At 39.5% G+C, this 14,438-nt stretch overlaps 1 protein-coding gene across 5 annotated transcripts in view; it reads left to right on the forward strand.

The window, feature by feature from the left end:
* Positions 1 to 2,939: 2,939 nt before the first annotated feature.
* LOC126184650 (Bardet-Biedl syndrome 2 protein homolog) overlaps positions 2,940 to 14,438 on the forward strand; it is a 183,716-nt gene continuing 172,217 nt past the window's right edge. For all 5 annotated transcript variants that reach the window (XR_007536856.1, XR_007536857.1, XM_049927126.1 and 2 more), the window contains exon 1: positions 2,940 to 3,031. The gene's annotated coding sequence lies outside the window, so the exon portion shown is untranslated. The remainder of the gene's footprint in view (positions 3,032 to 14,438) is intronic.

Consider the following 14,438-nt stretch of genomic DNA (forward strand, 5'->3'; position numbering starts at 1 on the left):
ACAGATTTAAGAAATTAACATGAAAGGAATCCAACAGAGACCTTTCACGGTATTAGTTTATATCTGGACTGACTACCATAATGAGCAGTGTTCTCTAATAATCTACTGTGGTACTCATTGTGCATAGTCAAACTACTGTACTGCAGAGGGCTTAGAGGACCAGCGATACAGTTATGATGTGTTGGTTGCATACAGTCAGGCGCAGCCTACAATTTGGAATTCAGGGATGGCCCACTTTTTCTTCTGTCGAATGTACCTTCCTCCTGACTCACTCTGTATAATACGAAGGAGCAGGACTTAACTGCTCATCACGAGACACAAAACATGGCGGAGAATACAGACTTGGCCTTGATTGACAGTAACTCACCAGACTACAGTCTGTATTAACTTTAAGTACATAACTTCGAGAATTATTCCAGAAACGACACGTCATTAAAATTTCACATGCTCGAAAACTTAAATAGGTAATGGTCTAAGTCTTCTCAACACGACGGCACATTTAGGTATCCATGTATACTTGCCAGAAAGGCAGCCAGCCCTCTAGAGCTGTATAGGTTTTCTTTGCGTTCTGAGATTTATTGTCCATAGAGTTTTCCACATTCTTAACACTAGAGAAAACCTCTGAGAAGCTTGTGTAACCTATACTAATATTGAGTTGTGATCTGCTTACGACGAAGAGACAGTCATCCTGTTGCACAACATAGAATACAACCAAGATACAGTCTACAGCAGGGCTGTTAGCATCGCTGTTTGATGGCTTGTGTAATCGATTTCCATGTCAAACAATTAAAACAATAGACATATAGAAAATAGTTTTATAAGCAATTATCGGTTCTGATTACCTGGAATGTGTGTACCGCCAAACAAGTTGACAGTATTTACTTAATTCTCTGGAAGTTGCTGGTTTAGATCCCATGTCATTCTGACTTAGTGTTCTCCGAAGAGTAGGGAAAACACCAGAACACATTTGAGCATAGCAATATAGTCAGAGCGTCCTCCAAAAGCAGATACTTCTTGCTGATGATTATTATTCACACTAGTGTCAGAAACATTTTGCTAAAGATCATGATGATATCATTACCAGTCACATGATCTTCGGTCATACGTTCTAAATCTGATTAGACTTGCAATTCACTTACACTATTTTGTGTGTGCTGCTACGTGGATACCATAGGTGTGTGTGAGTCCAGCAATTGCAAGCAACATGCATGCGTTTGTTTTGTATGCATGGTGTTACTGTACATACAAAAACATAAAAAAGAGATGTTTCTGTATGGATCCTAATTTATTTTACCTTACCTTACTCAAAATGTATGTTGGCTACGGATGTCAATTCTCGATAGTCTTATCACGAAAAGAACGCCGTCTAATTTGAGTTAAGAGCTTACTAATAACAACTCTAGCATTAAATTAATGTTTTGGGGAAGTCTTCTATTCAGTTAGTCAGAAGGGATGTGTGTTACAACGCTTCCACATGCAAAGGAGGGTTTACTGCTGTCAATTGTGGCTAGCAACCCTGTAACACGCACGGGTTGAATATAACTTTCTCATTTCGATCTTTGTTTTTCTTTCTAGAAAGTTGCATGTGGACCTTTGTTGTGATTCAGCACCCATAGTTTACGCCACATGGCTGAACAAAACACATATTTAATTATCCCATCTCTCTGGTCAGACTGTCAGTATGACACTACTTACTGTATATTTGTCATTACTTATGTCTAAGAACATTTTTTTTCGAGTAATAAATTCCCGCTGCACGGAAAAACTCTGCTAGCGTGAGTAGTATGTCATTTCTGACGTTATTCTTGATATTTAGATCGACACGTAATAAAAGACTTTTACAATGCGTGAGTGCTTTGCACGCCGCTCCTATAGCGACCACTTCGCGCTACTGCATGACACGTGGCCATTCACACAGAGACCATCACGCAGCTTACTATCTGAAGTATGGACAGTAGGATGCATGCGTTCATGTTACAAACGAAACTTTTCAGAAGTAAATTCCAGAACTGAAAATTATTCAATTGATGTCCACGCTATTCAAACTCATACTTCCAATTCGCACCAAAGGTGAGGCTTCCACATGTGCATGAATCTTAGTAGACGACGTGAAAAAAAGTTGCGTTTGAAAACGCGAAAAAATTGAAAAAAGTAAACAACGGTCAGTAACTGGTGGCTCGGTAATACTTATATGTATGTGTAGTCTTGTGCAACACGATCAGGAAATGCAGTCTTTATTAATACTGCCCACCGATTTATGAAATGAGCTTTTGCTCTATAGTGACTTCATAGTGGAGCATGAATCACGGAAATAGTAGAAGGGCTTAGCATAATTCAGGATAAAGCTCTAAGTCAAAGCAATACTTTCCACTAGAAGGTCATTTCGTTTGCGCATGTGTAACCCTTTGTCTGTTCTTTCACACATGTGACATCGAATTCATCTACAGTACTGATTATGAACATGCAGAAATTTAAGCTAAAATGAAACAGCTGATATATTTTAAAAATTTGACAGTTTCCTGCAAACAAGGAAAGAAAAAGAGCAGTACACGATCAAAATGTTCGTCATCTGAAAACTTATATCATAAATGTTAATTGTTCTTGAGCAGAAGAAACTACGTTTTGCTACGGAGCCAGCGTGAATCCCTGAAAACTCCTACAGTGAAAGAATACATAAATTATTTTGAGAGCTAGGGTTGTATCAAGCTACAATAAACAGGGATTCGTCGTAAATTATTACAACGTTCTTTTATTTACTTTTTCTGATATTTTTGTTTCATAATTACTCGGGAAAATAGGAAATAGAAAGTATTAATGTTAACTATTTTTGTGAAGTATATTCTTGGATGAAACTGATGTAAATTTCGTGGTTCTATATTTGAGGTTTTCAAATGCTAGTATTGCTAAAATCTGTGGATTAATGTATATTGTCTCTGCCCAAATAGTTTCCGTCAAAGTTTGTTGATATTTTGAAGGGCGCTAAGTTAAAATTTTGCTGCAAGAAAACAAGAGTATGTGACGGTGTAGAACTGTAAGTAGTAAGCACACGTAAATGTATCTGTAATTTTGACGTGTAACTTTTAAGCCTTAAAGAGAAAGAAATGAGTTTAACTTAAACACGATAGTTAATTTATATGGAAAACAAAACTTTCACAACAAAACTTTATTCTGTTATAATGACAGCTGCTTATCCGATTTCACCAGGATGCAATTTCATTTTCAGCCCACGGAATATAGTAAAGTACCAAATATGGCAATAACTTTCTTCAGAAAATCATTGAAGTAGCCTAACATTAGCAGTGACGACGTTTACGTGTTACGAATAATTGCTATACCGCCAATATGAATTTGAATAAGAGATATTATGCGTTAAAGGCGAAAAAAAAATGTAACTTTTGTAAATCCCTCTATAAGAAAGGTGGTAGAGATGTCAGTAACTAACGGTTTCTTTCACCACTGACATCATTTTCCCAAATTTTTTTTATATGATCGTGTATTCTAGAATAGCACCCCAACTATATCGTCAAACAATCACAGTTTGGCCAACTGGTAACGCCATTGACACATTCGCTCACCAAATTTTACAAGCACAGAATAATAAAATAGTACCAGTTGGTATTTTCTGTGATCGATCTAAGGCATTTGATTGTGTTACTCATAGTATTCTCGTGGGTAAACTTAGGTTTATTTGGAATTGATTGTAATATCAAACGAATGGATAATGTCATATCTAACTAAAACAGTGCAGAAGGGTCTGCATATAAACAGCAGACTGAAGTGGGACTTCCATAGTATTTTCTTCCCACAAAACAAAAAAGTATTCTATGCATATAAGCACGTTATTAGAGTTGCGGGGAGTCCATCGTAGGAACTTGTGTAGAAATCTATTTAGAAATCTTCAAATCCTTAAAACAACTGTGCAATATTTTTTCCCATGATGTGCTTTGTTACTAAAACCAGCAACTTACTCAAAACCAGTAGTTCATTCCAACATTCGGAGGAAGCTCGATAAACAATATGGAAAAAAGGGGGAAGGGCAATAGTGCAGAAGGGGTTCTGTACAGTGGCATCACAGATTAAAGATCTGGTTGGAAACATACCCAAGTTGAAAGAAAAACTAGAGAGATGTTGTAGTGTAGACGAATTTCTTAATCACAATCCATAATCTGATTCCTAGTACCTATATGTGCAGCATAACTTAAAATCAAATATAATTACAAAACATGCTTACCTTGCACAACACAGTCTCAACCATCTCACAAATAAGTGTGTCCTCTAATAAAAGCTCATAAACTAACATTACACGAACCTCCCTGCAAAAGAACAAACTTCAGCACAATTATGACATACATGGTATAATCCCATCTGGCAATACAGAAAACTTCAATTGACCTGTCCATTCATGCCTTTAGAATAGACTGGCACCTTATGTAGGCTTGCCAACTTCATACTTTGTAATTTTTGTGTCGTGTAGTTGACTTATTGCTCTGCGGTGGGCCACATTATCATTGTGCTGGCTATATAATTCATTCTTGGTGCTACACCAGTTTTAGGGAAACATTTGTGCAGCTTTTCTACAATACCTGAAAAGTGCAAGAGAATGCCTCTCATAGCGTAATACTGCTCCCAACAGCCTTTATCCGTGGCGCACTGCATGTTTCGAGCTGCCATTCACCTTGATGATGGCGTTTGTCGTGATGACCATTGACCTAGTGTACCAAAAATGTGATTCACCCAAAAAGCCAACACGTTTTCCATTGATTGACAGTCAAATCCAGATGGTGCTGTGCCCATTGCAATCATAATTGACAATCTCATCGAGTCAACTAGTGTACACATAGGGGTGGTCTGCCGCAGAGCTCGACATTCAAAAATGTACAACATACGGTGTGCTCTGAAACTCTTGCACGTGCACCAGCTTTGTGCTCTTTTGGTAGAGATGCCACAGATCACCGTATATCCTACTTTACGGAGCAGACAAGCCTCTGAACCCCACGTTGTGTGATGAGTCGAGGACGTCCAACCATTTAGTGCCTAGTGGTAGTTTCACTGTCCTTTTACATCTTTGCACCGATGCTCATGAGAGTAGCATTTGTGAACATTCAACCAGCTTCACCATTTTTGACAGACTTGTTCACAGGTTCTGTGTAATAATAAACTATCCTTTGTCAAAGTCGCTTATCGCAATGGATTTCCCGATTTGCAGCTCATATATTCACTAGGACGATCCCTCGTGTGTGACTGCTCCACTCATATACTTTTGTTACTGTGTTTGGCTTATCAGTGTATGAAGCATACAAGTAATACACAACACCTAACAAATAGCGCCACACCAATCCAGTTGTGCACTTACATCACTTGAACGCGGATTCAAAACATTGATATTCAACAATAAAGTGCGACAAAGTACTTCATATCTTCCTATTTAAACACAGTCCATTTGAAGTACACTGGCAAACATGTCACCTAACACACACTGTTATATTATGGGTCAAAACTGATGGACAATACCCTACATTTCATATGCTCTCAATGGTCTGTCATTAAGTTTACAGCAGATTCAGTGAAATCATAGAGCAAAACTGCCCAATAACATAACACAGCATTAGAAAGATCCAAGCAGTGGGATCAAAACATTGATACAGGGAAGGTATAAAGAAGAGTTCCATGGCACAACAACTTAGATGATTTAATAGCGTCTATTTGAATAACTTCTTTTTGCAGTTAATACTGTCCTCAAAAGCATCTAACTGTTGATAAACAACCGCATGAGGGGATTACAGAAGCGTCCGATTCCACCCGTCTGCTTTGACTTATGACGTCACCAAATTGGCGGAAACGACCATTCTCAACGTCTCCAATATGGCGCCTATGATGTCATTACATAAACACAACAAACACGAAAATACATATAAAACCAACAAACACATGTCCCTCCAAAAACATAATCAGGCTAACAAGACCAGCACGAGAAATTGGGGGTTTTTGGGTGGGGACAAACTAAATATAAACACATACAGACACGCACCATGATCCCAAGCCATACAAAACGATGACATAAAAGTGCTACAAAATTCCCAAATACCGCTACACTTACAATATCGACAGGAATCGGTCACTTCCCTTCGCCTACATAGCTCACCCACAATTGTCGATACCACCAAATAAAAACCAAAAATTATAATCACACGGCAACTGTCAGTACCACAAAGCCAACACCTCAAACAACAAAAATTGGGAATTGGACACTTCCCTTGACCTATATAGGTCAACAGCAGCCCACGATACCAAAACACATAGCCACGACGACAAATTAGAATCGGTCACTTCCCATGACGTATATAGGTCAACAGCAGTTCACGATACCAAAACACAGCTACGACGACTATTTGGAATTGTTCACTTCCCATGACCCATATAGGACAACAGCAGCTCACGATATCAAAACACTCGTAGCTGATGATGATGATGTCACATTGGAATCGGTCACTTCTCATGACCTATATAGCTCAAATACAACTGACGATACCAAAAAAATTGAAATCGAGTACTTCCCCTAAGATACATATATCAACCACAAGTGCCGATACCAAACCATCAACCACCAACATATGCAGTAAATAACACTGACCCAGCAACACATAAAAACCCCACTGAACATCATAACATGCAAACAATAAACCCCCCAAAAAAATGACTACTTACCACAAAAAAGTTTTTGCGCTACACACTAGGTCAGCCACCCCAATCACACACAGGCACACACACATTAAAAAAAAAATAAAAAAATAAAAAAAAACCACTCGCATTTCACTATCTCTGCCACAAGCCCAAAAAGGTGAGGAAACTTAATGAAGGACAACATGTCCTCTCCCATTTCAGCCTTCAGACGTGCATTATTAAACTTAGAATCATATCCATACCTAACAAAACAAGACACAAATTGAATTAAACGACTTACCACACGACAAACAACAAACCAGTAACATCAAATAACACCAAATGACATAAACACAATGGAAACTTAATTCTTAACTCACTGAAACTAATTTTTGTTCTTCTATAACAGTCACCACTTCAGGCACCGACCCCCAAATGAACCCAATACACCACATAACACACGGGCCATACACACACCATCAGAGGACACCACCACCAACAACAAGACAACATCTACAAACACAACAGTCATAAACTAAAGTCCGTACCGTCATGACGTCACACAGCACAACAACCTTACGTCACGGGTCAAAGCCGATGGGTGGGTTCGGACGCCTCCGTTGACCCCCACACGAGTGTTTTCTTCATACATGCTGTTACTTTAAAGAACTGCAAGCCATGCGCTAACAGTCAACAATACTAACCGCTGCATTATTAAATTTATATGCACAGATGGTTCTAAGTTGTCTGCAGAATTTGTCTTTTTGTTTATGATAATTATTTTCTGGGCATAAGGCTGTGGTCCATTGCATAATTTTCTGCCTAACATTTTGTCTTCTACTGGTGGAGACATCATCAGAGGCTTTAACATTTCAGAAAGCAGTTACAGCCTCAAGCAAGCTTAAGAAGCCAAACTGTTTATATGTATCCACACAACATTCAGTTTGTGAGGTCGACTGGTGCCCGAGATCACGGAGTCATGTTGACGTATGCTATGGAGTTTGTGGTGGGGAAGAGTTGGTGCTGTTTGTTATTTAGCACTAAGGCCCACAACTTGTCTAATTTGAATCCTCCTCCTTTTCTGTTAAAGTTGTTTTTATGTATTTGAATTTACTGTGGCCATACTTATGAGTAGATCTTGATAAAACCATAGTGTCAGAAAAATGGATGTTGTGGTTCCTTGGTCCCAGTTCATGATCTGCCATTGCTGATTTATCTGTATTGCACAGGCAACAATGCATCTTGTGTTCCTGAAAGTGAGGTCAGTGCTACAAATTTTTGTAGCTCATATTTACATTTGACCAGTAGCACCAGGTATTTGATATACTCCTGTTGTGCAAGTGGCAAGCATAAGTCCTTTGCAGTGTACAAATATTCGCACACCTTTCTTTTGGTTTCAACACTGCATCAACTCCATGTTTGCTGAGTACTCTGCTGATGCGATCTGTGACAGTTTTTATAAATGAAGGCAAAATTTTCCTTTTAGTTGGCTCTTTTTCATTAGAAGCTTTGGACCTTTTAGGGTGTTGTGCCATATTTATCTCTTTGTCAGAATAGATGTTTTTTCTGAAGGTAGTTCTTAAATGATTGAGCATGCCCTCCAAGTACTGTGGTTCACAAATTCATTCAGCCCAGTCCATCAAGGTTTTTATGACTCCTCTTTTCTGCTTGGGGTGGTGATTGGAATTTCTGTGAAGGTATCTATCGGTGTGTTTATCTTTCTGTAGACCTTACGTCCTTAAGTTCCATTAGGTTTTCTAAGCACCTGTACATCCAAAAATTGGGATTAACATTATTCAGAAAATGAGGCCATGTAATGAAAATATCAACCACATAAACTGATACCAACATGAGGGCTTTTTATTTTTGTCTGAAGGGCTTCTTCTTCAAATGTTTCCATATAAAAATTTGCTACAGCCGTGTGAATAGTGGTCATTGAAAGCCTACATTCTGTGGTATAGCATTTGTCAAAATTTGTATAATCCCAAAGGCACTGGAAACTCTGGAATTAATCAAAACACTTGAAGTCCTTACTTACTGAAATTACCCAGTGAACTGCAACCCATGCTCCACATGTGCTCAGCAGATAAACTGCTTCAAATATTTGAGATGCCAATTTCCAGTTACAATAGCAGCAGAAGAAAGCTAGGAAAGTATCATGCACCACTAAGAGAATGTTTGTCTTCCTTGAGGTGAAGAAACTGACAACACTAGTCTTTTCATTTCATTAGAGTTCAGTGTTATTTCCTCCCAGCCATAAAAACAAGACATTCATTTTCACTTACTTCATTGATGGTATACTTCCCAATGACAGAAACATCTTTCCACATTGGATGCAGGGTTCATAAGTGTTTCATTCATTCATTCATTCATTCAGTTAATCATGGTGTTCTACAGATTTCACGAATGAGAACCTTTAGGGATAAGGAATGATTTAAGGTATACTTTAGTGAAACACAAACAAGCCTTTAATTCTACATGGTTTCAACAATAAACTATCAGTATAATGCTTAATTCTATTTGTGCTTATGCTCACTAAATTTAACCTGGTATACCGTCATTAGAAGGAAAACTGCTGCTCCCTCTGTTATATTAAATAGCTGCTGCATATCTCTGATTGGCAGCTTAATATGTACTTAATTATAATGATATTTCTCAAAGAAAATAGGTACCCAGATCTGTAAACAGTCCTTTCACGATGCATTACTACTTGTTATTCAGCTGTACAACAAACACTACTTCCTGCTGTGTAGCTGACAGATCTTTTCAGTCCACAATTATAGATATTAAAATAATCTGTAGGTGGGGTGGCTAATGGCATAGTTTTTCAGTTTTTGGTACAATTTGTAAAAGGCTGCCAGTTCCTTTATTTATGTTGTTTCAGAGCTTGTTGAATGCCTTTATCTTAGAGTACACAACCCCTCTCTGAAAGTCTACCTGCAAACTACGTGCCTGTCTTGTGTTGTGGTTGTGTAGATAGCAGTTCAGCTAAAACTGTTGTTGGCAACAAAAATCATCAAGGAGTAAATTTACTCACATGTGAATGTAAGAATTCCAAAACCCTTAAAAAGTCCTCTGCAGAATGAGCAGTTATCTACTTTACACAATATTTTGAGTGCTCCTTTCTGTTGGATAATCACTCACTCACTTTGGGTTCACTGCCCTAGAAGATAATTTCCTGAGATAGCAGGAAGTAAAAATATGCGGAAGTCAACATTCTTTGCTTTAGGTCAGTACAGTGATAGATGCTTGTAAAGCATAAAACATTCTGAACTTAGCCTATCCAGTTTATCTGTGTGTTGACTATTTTAATTGTTGCCCAGCTGGCTCCAAGGAATTTTACACACCATCTTTCATTTAGTGTATGGCCATGTTTTTTTTTCTTTTCAAAAATTGCATAATGTGAGTATTTGTGACATTAAGATTGAAACTGTTTGGATTGAACCAGTTGTAGGCCTGCTCAGCTATAATCTGAATTGTGTCTGCTTGAACCCTTGAAATCTGATAAACTAACGTAAAAAAGTGAAGAGAACAGCTGGCCGGTGTGACCGTGCGGTTCTAGGCGCTTCAGTCTGGAACCGCGTGACCGCTACCGTCGCAGGTTCGAACCCTGCCTCGGGCATGGATGTGTTTAATGTCCTTAGGTTAGTTAGGTTTAAGTAGTTGTAAGTTCTAGGGGACTAATGACCTCAGATGTTAAGTCCCATTTGTGCTCAGAGCCTTTTTTTTTTTTTTTTTTTTTTTTTTTAAAGAGAACAATCTTGAGCATTTGCATCATATGTTGTTTACTTTGTACAATGTATTTAATTTCCTGTATCATCATCATCATTTAAGACTGATTATGCCTTTCAGTGTTCAGTCTGGAGCATAGCCCCCCTTATACAATTCCTCCATGATCCCCTATTCAGTGCTAACATTGGTGCCTCTTCTGATGTTAAACCTATTACTTCAAAATCATTCTTAACTGAATCCAGGTACCTTCTCCTCGGTCTGCCCCGACTCCTCCTACCCTCTACTGCTGAATCCATGAGTCTCTTGGGTAACCTTGCTTCTCCCATGCGTGTAACATGACCCCACCATCTAAGCCTGTTCGCCCTGACTGCTACATCTATAGAGATTATTCCCAGTTTTTCTTTGATTTCCTCATTGTGGACACCCTCCTGCCATTGTTCCCATCTACTAGTACCTGCAATCATCCTAGCTACTTTCATATCCGTAACCTCAACCTTGTTGATAAGGTAACCTGAATCCACCCAGCTTTCGCTCCCATACAACAAAGTTGGTTGAAAGATTGAACAGTGCACAGACAACTTAGTCTTGGTACTGACTTCCTTCTTGCAGAAGAGAGTAGATCGTAGCTGAGCGCTCACTGCATTAGCTTTGCTACACCTCGCTTCCAGTTCTTTCACTATGTTGCCATCCTGTGAGAATATGCATCTTAAGTACTTGAATCCGTCCACCTGTTCTAACTTTGTTCCTCCTATTTGGCACTCAATCTGTTTATATTTCTTTCCCACTGACATTACTTTCGTTTTGGAGATGCTAATCTTCATACCATAGTTCTTACATTTCTGATCTAGCTCTGAAATATTACTTTGCAAACTTTCAATCGAATCTGCCATCACAACTAAGTCATCCGTATATGCAAGACTGCTTATTTTGTGTTCACATATCTTAATCTCACCCAGCCAGTCTATTGTTTTCAACATATGATCCATAAATAATATGAACAACAGTGGAGACAGGTTGCAGCCTTGTCTTACCCCCGAAACTACTCTGAACCATGAACTCAAATTACCGTCAACTCTAACTGCTGCCTGACTATCCATGTAAAGACCTTTAATTGCTTGCAAAAGTTTGCCTCCTATTCCATAATCTTGTAGAACAGACAATAACTTCCTCCTAGGAACCCGGTCATATGCCTTTTCTAGATCTATAAAGCATAGATACAATTCCCTGTTCCACTCGTAACACTTCTCCATTATTTGCTGTAAGCTAAAGATCTGGTCCTGACAACCTCTAAGAGGCCTAAACCCACACTGATTTTCATCCAATTGGTCCTCAACTAATACTCGCACTTTCCTTTCAACAATACCTGAGAAGATTTTACCCACAACGCTGATTAAAGAGATACCTCTGTAGTTGTTACAATCTTTTCTGTTTCCATGTTTAAAGGTTGGTGTGATTACTGCTTTTGTCCAGTCTGATGGAACCTGTCCCAACTCCCAGGCCATTTCAATTATCCTGTGTAGCCATTTAAGACCTGACATTCCACTGTGTTTGATGAGTTCCGACTTAATTTCATCCACCCCAGCTGCTTTATTGCACTGCAATCTATTGACCATTTTTTCCACTTCCTCAAATGTGATCCTATTTCCATCATCATTCCTATCCCATTCTACCTCGAAATCTGAAACATTACTGATCGCATTTTCACCTACATTGAGCAACTCTTCAAAATATTCCCTCCATCTGCCCAAGGCATCCTCAGGATTCACCAGCAGTTTTCCTGACCTGTCCAAAATACTTGTCATTTCCTTCTTACCTCCCTTTCAAAGACTGCTAATTACACTACAGAATGGTTTTCCAGCAGCTTGACCCATAGTCTCCAACCTGTTTCCAAAGTCTTCCCACGATTTCTTCTTGGATGCTGCAATTATCTGTTTGGCTTTGTTTCTTTCTTCAACATAACTTTCTCTGTCTACCTGGGTTCTGGTATGTAGCCATTTTTGATATGCATTCTTTTTCCTTTTACAGGCTGCCTTGACTGTATCATTCCACCAAGCTGTTTGCTTCATCCTACTTTTACACACTACTGTTCCAAGACATTCTTTAGCCACTTCTAGTACTGTGTCCCTGTACCTTGTCCATTCCTTTTCCAATGACTGTAATTGCCTACATTCAACTAACTGGTACCTTTCTGAGATCGCTGTTATGTACTTGTGCCTGATTTCCTTATCCTGAAGTTTCTCCACTCTTATCCTCCTACATATGGACCTGACCTCCTGCACTTTCGGCCTCACAATCCCAATTTCACTGCAGATTAAATAATGATCAGTGTCATCAAAGAATTCCCTGAATACACGTGTGTCCCTCACAGCCTTCCTGAATTCCCGATCTGTTATTATATAGTCAATGACAGATCTGGTTCCCCTGCCTTCCCAAGTATACCGGTGAATGTTCTTATGTTTAAAAAAGGAGTTTGTGATTACTAAGCCCATACTGGCACAGAAATCCAAGAGTTGCTTCCCATTCCTGTTGGCCTCCATATCCTCTCCAAATTTACCCATAACCTTTTCATACCCTTCTGTTCGATTTCCAATCTTGGCGTTAAAATCACCCATGAGCAGAACACTGTCCTTGTCCTTGACTCTAACAACTACATCACTGAGTGCCTCATAAAAACTATCCATCTTATCTTGATCTGTCCCTTCACAATGTGAATATACTGACACAATCCTAATTTTCTTGCTAGACACTGTCAAATCTATCCACATCAGTTGTTCGTTTACATACCTTATTGCAACTACGCTGGGTTCCATTTCTTTCCTGATGTAAAGCCCTACACCCCATTGTGCTATTCCTGCTTTGACTCCTGACAAGTAGACCTTGTATTCTCCCACTTCCTCTTCTTTCTCACCACTTACCCGAATGTCACTAACAGCTAAAACGTCCGGCCCCATCTTACTTGCAGCCTCTGCCAGCTCTACCTTCTTCCCACAGTAACCCCCATTGATATTAATAGCTCCCCATCTCATTACCATTTGTTTGCCAATTCGTATCTTAGGAGTCCCTGGTTTGTCAGTTAGAGGTTGGACTCCGTCACCTCCGAAGGTCCGAGGCATTTTGCTCTGATTGTTGCCAGCATCATATTTAAAGTACCAGGGAAGCAGGTTGCTAGTCTTACTTGCCCCGAGTCCCATTGGGTTTTACCCCTAACGGCCGAGGGACTAACCGGTGGATTTGGTAGTCTTTGCCGTATGAGCACAAAGGTGACCACGACTCAGAATATGTCCGAGATGCCCAGCCTTATTCCAAAGTAACTGGTATCCCGACTGTCGGAACCACTTACTTGGCCACTCATACGTTGCCCGTGATTCATGAACTAGGACATGACTACAGGAACCCACACCATGAACCACTTAATTTCCTGTATGAACAGAATAAATTGTAATATACATTCCGTGAATCCTGTTGTCTTATACCTACCACAGTGTCTGCTTGTGTGGTTCCTCCTCATTTTGTTACATTTATGGACAATACACTGTGGATGGAAGCCTGTGTCCAACACCATCAGTCACCATGGCAACAGATCATTGCAGTCATAGGAGACAAGGCCTGTCTGTGCAGTAACTAACTCCATCTGCTTCGCTGGCGTTTGTGGCAATTAGACACGGTCACAGAATATAAAAAATTGCTTTTATGCATTTGTAATCATGCTCACTTCCCTGCATGTGTCCACAAGGGAATAGTGATTCACATTTGTGTTGAGAACATATAACCTGCAACTGTCCTGGGAGATCCAAGCTATGCTAGTGGGGCTCAATCATTTTGAATGTAGGTGCTCCTGAAATGTGCTGCAACTCGTAGCACCTAGTGGAGGTTGCATCTAGAATTTGGGTGGGAGCAATATGCAGAGCACTTGTGAGCACTATTGTGAAAATATATGTGGAACCAGTACCACTATGTCCTCTCTCTCAGATGTAGGTAGAGCTCTGATTATATTGTCAGCTGTGGGCTCATGTATCGAAAACAGCTGATGTTTGGGACTCCTGTGA

The sequence above is a fragment of the Schistocerca cancellata genome, chromosome 4 (assembly GCF_023864275.1).
Source record: "Schistocerca cancellata isolate TAMUIC-IGC-003103 chromosome 4, iqSchCanc2.1, whole genome shotgun sequence".
Taxonomy (NCBI): domain Eukaryota; kingdom Metazoa; phylum Arthropoda; class Insecta; order Orthoptera; family Acrididae; genus Schistocerca; species Schistocerca cancellata.